The sequence below is a fragment of the Petaurus breviceps genome, unplaced genomic scaffold, assembly GCF_028583685.1.
Source record: "Petaurus breviceps papuanus isolate PSGF00001 unplaced genomic scaffold, PetGlider_PUasm1.0 90723, whole genome shotgun sequence".
Classification (NCBI taxonomy): Eukaryota; Metazoa; Chordata; class Mammalia; order Diprotodontia; family Petauridae; genus Petaurus; species Petaurus breviceps.
Window position 1 is genome coordinate 4,471,637 of NW_027187323.1, and position 7,368 is coordinate 4,479,004.

Genomic DNA, 7,368 nt, shown 5'->3' on the forward strand with positions numbered 1-7,368 from the left:
TCTCTCTCTCTCTCTCTCTCTCTCTCTCTCTCTCTCTCTCTCTCTCTCTCTCTCTCTCTCTCTCTCTCTTTCTTTCTCTCTCTGTCTCTTTCTCTCTCTTTCTCTCTGCCTCCAGGATGCTGCTCCCAACAGTTCTTCTGGCCTCTTTCTCCTTGGGCCTCTCCATCCATGGCACCAGCTCTGCCCAGTTCAGCCCCCTCTCTTCATGTCAACAAGTCCATCTCACAAGTGGGATTCACAAGCTCTGAGTTTTAATGCTTAACCTGAAAACCAAGCCAATACAAGGGAATCTTTAAATTCCATTATCGTTACAATAATTGAGGTATAGCAGGATTGCCCAGCTCTATTGAGGTCCCAGAAGATATTATATAGCATAATTTGTAGTGGAACCAGTCAGAATTGTTGCATTATTTTCTCCTCATTCATTCATGTGTAGGTGAGGAATAGTGATAGTGATCCAAGACTGTATATATTATAAGGGGTGTAAGGATTCTAGAGAGGAGGACAGTGTGTAGTTGAATTGGTTCACCAAGGACTCAAGATGGGGAGAAAAAGAGAAAGTGACTAATATAAGGAAAATGGCCTAGGAGAGAAATTGATTGTTATTTTATCAAGTTTTTTAATGTATATATTTGATAATTTAATCATATGGCATTAAAGCTATAAATTAACTTTGGAAATATTGTCATTTTTATTATTTTAGCTCAGCCCAGCCATGCGCAAGAGGGTAGATATTTAAGCTACATAATGGAACAAACTTAAAAAAAGATTTTGGGATATTGTTTATTAGTAAATAAAGAAAATAATTACAACTGAATTACAGCAGTATAGTATACAGTACAATACCTTGACAACATCATCTGACATAATAGAAGGTAAGATTCAGATTAAAAAGTGTTTTTGTTTTAGGAATTTTATATACTGTACAGTATTTTTGGTTCTAGATGCAACTAGATGGCTCAGTTCATAGAACATGGGTCTGGAATCAGGAAGAACTGAGTTCAAATCTAATCTCAGACACTTTCAAACTGTGTGACCCTGGGCAAGTCATTTAATCTTCATTTCTTTTATTCCACTGAAGAAGGAAATGGCAAAAACCATTTTAGTATCTTTGCCAAGAAAACCCAATAAATAGTATTGGCAGTCTTGGGGCCATGAAGATTTGGACACAATTGAACAATCAAATAGCAACAACAACAATTCATGGTACTGTAGATTTCATTTGTTATGAAAAATGAATATTGTGTGAAGTTAAATTTTTTTTATTGAAATGTTAGCACCAAAGGTCACAGAATTCTAGGAAATTACTAGCAAGAGAAAAATGTTTTGCCTGTTGCCAATTTTATTATGTGTAGCTGTATTTTATGGCTTTTTTTTCTTTGTTACTTAGGAAACATGCATGTTATCAGAATTAATATTTTGTTATAAAGAATTTTATGCAGAGAAATGTATTTTCAGCAATCTCTAGCAAAAGATTAGTTTTTGGTGGTTATGGGAGCCTCCCCACCTATTTCCCATTGGTTCAATGTATCAACATTTGCATTTTTTACTTTTGCTACAGTTTCTAGGAATGTTACCCCCATGAAAGTTGAGGATTGATTGTAATTTCTTTAAGAAGTCTTACAATTCACAGTTTTCACTTATTCGAAGGGGCCCTCCTTCTATTCAGCTATTCTAAATTTGTGAGGTTTATGCTTATTAGCTTTATGACTCTGTATATATTTCAAATCTCTAAATCTGTTTCCTTACATATAAAATAGAGATAACAGTATTTCTGCTATTTCACAGAGTAAGGAAAGTACTTTTCAAGCTTTAAAGTACTATATAAAGATGTTATTATTATTTATCTTGTATTTTTAATAGAATTCTGATTGAAATGGTCCTGAGACAAGTGCCTCTTATATTATTAATCTTTTATACTCTGTGGACCATTACACAACTAAATAAAATAACTGCTAGTTTATGAATGATAATGAAATTCTAATGTATAATTCTAGCCACCAGGTCATGTCTTTCAAGTTGTTTGTTAGATGACAAATTTTCAAGGCCTGAAGTAATGTTACCCAGTTCTACTCTTTCCTTACATAATCTGCATTGAATAAGTCCAGGTCCTGAAAGGCTAGCTTACCTGTCATTTTTACTTAACAGGGCATGGTCTTGATTTACCATCCCAAATCCTTTTGTTTCTATAAAGAAATCTTCATTACTCAGCTATTTATTGATTTTCTGTCAATATATGGTTGGTTGAATTCTAGAGAACGCCAATCCATGGAAGGACCTTTTTAGTCCACTCTTGAATATTAGTTATTTTCCAGGCTCTATCTAGAAATAAACCACTTTTGGTCATATTCAACAAAGCCTACCACCTGTGTGTGTGTGTATGTGTGTTTATGTCTGTGCATGGTATGTTCCTAAACTCATATTGTAGTTTTAATTGTTAATGACCTCAAAAGAATACATGTTATAAACTTAGAAAAACAATACATGAAAGGTTATTTAAAATTTTTAAATATTGATACTTATTAAAATTTGGCATAGTCACCATCTTGTACTGTACCTCGATCTAATTGATTTTCCGCTTTGTAAAATTTTCATCAGCTGCTACTTGGAGACTGGAAGGATTATATTTATTATCCTAGTCTTAAGATCATCTGAACAAGATTTTGATGTGTACACTACAGTTCTGATGGTGTGAAAAATTCTAAATTAAGATAGATTAGGTTACTGAGGTGAACAAGCAAGAAGATCTCCTCTACCGATTTACTATTCCGAGAAAATGTCATGTAGAAACTGTCACACAGACTAATCCATCTTATTAAAATAAAAATGTATTATTCTAAATTCACAGAACTACATGGTAAAAAGACACTTAAAGTTTATAACATATATATTTCTGAAATTATTAAAGTTTAAGACTATCTTATATAAGTATATGTGTGTGCGTATATATGTATGCTTATATATATATATGTACATATATATATATAGTAACCATCCTTTATTGACAATATATTGTCAGTTTCTTTCTCTGTCTCTGTTTCTGTCTTTCCAGACTTTACTACTTAACTATTACTTAGCAAAATGATATCTGCTTACTCCAAAGTTATTTCTGTAAGTTTTTAACCTATGTATCATGTGCTCTCAGAATATGAATCAATTCTCTTTCTCCTTTTTATGAGGAAATGTTCATCTTTCCATAGCTGCCTTGATGTGTCATGAGTTTTGTTCATTTCATATGGGATTTTAAAAAAGATAATCTTGATCAACATCTATTTATAGTTCCAAAAGTATACATTACCACAGAAATTATTTAGATGCTGGTTGCTTTAATATGCTCTTCCTATTGAACTTGGTTTTCAGGATGTTGATTGATTGTTGTCCTTCATGCTCAAGGATGAGCGAAATGACATCACTATATTGGTGTAACGGGTCTCACTGTGGCTGACCAGACCAGTACAAGCTTAGAAGGCTCTAGCACAAGTTGGGCACAAATACCGTGTTTCCCCGATAATAAGATCTATCCCGAAAATAAGCCCTCCCCTTACTGTGTAAGATTCCTCTAAAATAAGCCCTCCCCTGAAAATAAGCCCTATTGAGATTGCTACACGCTACGTTAGCACCCCCCCCGTGAAACGCGCTCTGAGCTGCATCCAATCAGAGCTGCAGCAGTGAGCGCGTCATCCTGTTCTTCCCCAGTGATTTGCTTGCTGTCGCCATTGAGAGCAGTGCCGCAGAGGAGAGCTGTTTATTAAAATTGCTGTCAATGTTCATTAAAATAAGCCCTCCCCTGAAAATAAGCCCTCTGGTGTTTTTCTGTCCAAAAAAAAATATAAGACAGTGTCTTATTATCGGGGAAACACGGTAGTCCATATGAACATTTGGAGTAGAGATGGCTATGAATCTGGACATCTCATGTTTCTTTTGGGCTACTGCAGTTCTGCTTTACTCAGAGTATAATGCCTTCTTTGAGGTGGGGATGCTATGTTGGGCAGTCCTGTACCAGTGTCTCCCATGTCTCACAATCAATTCAAAAGTTCTCCAGAGAGACCTTGAAAGTATCTTTGTATCAGTACTTCTTACCTCCATGTGAGCATTTGCCTTATATGAGTTCTCTGCAAAATAGTCTTTTAGGCAAACGTATATTTGACATTTGAACAATATGGCCATTCCATGAGATCTGCATTCTCTGCAATAGTTTCAATGCTGTAAGGGTTATGGGATTTAAAGATCTTCCATGCCCCATTGGACTCAACGTAGCAGGAAGGGGTGGGGAAAGAGGAAGTGGAAGCCAAGCTAGAGTTCCTGTGGTGATTAGCAGCTGTGGCAGCAGCAGCGGCCAGCAGAGGCAGCAGAAGCAGTAGTGGCCGAGGTGGAAGCACAAACCCCCTTTTTTTTGAGCCAACCAGAATTTCTGCTGAGGACTGTCAGGGACTGCGAGGGGTCAGAGCTGCTGGGAACATGCTTCCTGGAGGATGAGTAGTTGCTATGAGTGGGGAGAGGAGGACCTTTGCCTGAGGTAGCCTGTTCTGTTTTAAAGGCTTGAGAATGTGGGTGCTTACTACATTAACTATGTGTGCCAATTTTGCAACTACTGTGATGGCTTTGACTTTCTGGTTTTGGGACTCAGTTTTCTGGCATTTTAATATATGTTCTAGCTTTATTCCCCATGTAGAGAGCCTGGTATATTTTGTGATTAATAACCACATCAGCATATTTATAGTTGCCGTAGGCATTGTGAATATTGCATTGCTGATACAAATGCTTGACAGTTCAGATCAAGTAAAGACCACAGCATCTAGTATCTTACCTTGCCAGATGATCCTCAGAATCTTCCTAAGAGAATTCAAATGGTAGCAGTTCAATTTTCTGGCATGGCGCTGGTAGCCTGTTCAGGTTTCACAGGGATGCAATGAGGTCAGCACAAAAACTCTATTGACCTTCAGTTTGCTGTCTAATACATCTTCTATCCTACTCTTTCCTCTGGAGCCTCCCAAACACTGTACTAGCTCTGGCAATGAGTCCATCAATCTCACCATCTATGTGTACATCCCTGCTAAGGTAAGTGAACTTATCCACAGCATTCAAAATTTCTCCACTTGCTCTAACTAATGGTGCTGTATATGGATAGTGGTGCTGACTGGTGGAGAACTTCTGTTTTTTTGGTGTTAATTGTTAGATCCAAATTAACACAAATGATGGAGAATTGATCCATACTTTGTTGCATCTCAGTGTCTGAGGCTGCATTGAGTGCACAATCATCTGTGAACAAAAAGCCATGCACCAACCCTCCTTCCACTTTAGTCTTGACTTGTAGCCTTTTCAAATTATATAATTTAACATCAAGATGGTAACTGACCTTCATGCAGTTTTCGTCCATGTTAAAGGCATCCAACAGCATTGCTGAAACCATTATGCTACAAAGCATGGTAGCAAGCACACAGTTCCATTTCACTCCATTGGTGACTTGACATGCAAAGTCATTAAGTTTTTCCTTAATTGCTATGTTATTGATGAGTCTTGCCTGGTTAATACTAAGATGTGCCTAAGTATCATCAACATCATTATCCTTTGCTTCAACCTGGTTTCTGGATACTAGCAAGTACACTTAATCTTTGCTTTCCTTGGCATACATTAAAAATCATATTCTTATAAGGTTCAAATTGCATTTTTATATTATTGGAAAAAGAGTCCACAAGATGAGATTGTTTTATGTGTTTTTGGTGGAGCCATATAACTTGATGTCATTTGGTTACAACAAATGTTTAGGTATGACTATATCTTTTCTTTACAGGTCACACTCAATTCTATTTAGGAGAAATGATAATGGATGTTAGGCTTATCCAAAACATCAGGGCTCAAACCCAATTCCATCTTTCATGTCAGTTGTTCTTGACATTATTACATTGGTACATTTGAAATAGTATGTTTTCCATATGAGTATCAGATACTCTAGTGTTCTCACTGTTACCTCGATATCATTTATATATTTGTACTATGAATAAACCATAAGTAAAGACGTTGTGGTGATTAATAGAAGCAGTATAAATATTATGCACTTTTAGAAAGCTTGTTCAATAATTACCAAATCAATGATAAGTTGCTTTATCCCCAAATCTGGGGCTTTTTGCCCACTTTTTTGCTCTTCAGTCAGTATATTGTTTCTTATAGGTGATAATATATAGCTTTTTTTTAAGTAAAGGAAGCTATTTGAAATTTGTTTATAAAGAAACACTTGATTGGCCTATATTTAGAGAGACCACAGGGTTTCATTTTTTTGGTGATAGATAGGCAATACCTTCTGTTAAGAAAGATTAGGTTTGTATCTGAGATAAAGCTGGTCATTACTTTGCTAGCAATTCATGTGCCACTGTCAAATATTTGAGTTAATTTTTCCAGTTTTACCACTTTCCAGTTTTGAGGACAAACTTCCTTAATATAAGTATTAAGTCATTCATCATATTAATGGTTTATAAGCTTCCTCACTGGTATTTGATCCATTTTTATTTCATTGTGTTGGACTTCGCTATGGTGTAGACAACCAGACATTTTCTACATCTTCCTTCTCTGGGTACTCTGTTCTCTGAAATCTTTGCTTGTCAAACTTATGTAGCAAACTTTTTTTATTGTTATTGAATTATTTATTTTGCTATTTATATTGCATTGATTTTTTTGTATGTCTTCACCTTTTGACTCTTTTGCCTTCAGTGTTCAATGCTCTTATCATGTGTTATTAGAATATGTATTGATTCTCTTTCTCCTTTTTATGAGGAAGTGTTCATCTTTCCATAGCTGCCTTAATGGGTCATGGATTTCATTAATTTGATGTAGTTTTTTTTAAAGATAGTTTCCAAATCTATTTTTGGTCCAAATGTATTTATAGTTCCAAAAGTATAAATTACCACAGGTCCTAGAAATGTGAGTCTACTTTTATTTTATGAATTCTGTTTCACATTTTTTTTAGTAGATACAGCTTTTGAGTTTTCTATTGTGCATATGAGCTAGTTATTAAAGTAAACTTACAATGCCTTTCTTTAGATTTTCAAAACCTTCTTCAAGTTACTTTTGCCATGGTGGTTTTTGATACCTATATTTAAGAATAGTATTCAATAACATCACTTTTTCTTCCTATTGTTCTTACCATGGCAACTGCTACTACATATACTGTTGTGTTTAAGCCCTGAAATGCTTCTTAAACTTTAGTCAAATGTCATGCGCTTCATAATAGTTACAGTAACTAGTACCTTTTTTGAATTACTCTTTTTGGGTATAGTTGGTCTGCTCATTGGGTCATGATAAAGATGATAGTGGTGAGTGTAGATAATTAAAATACTATTCTGAATTAATAAGCTTAATTCATTCTTTGGTAGT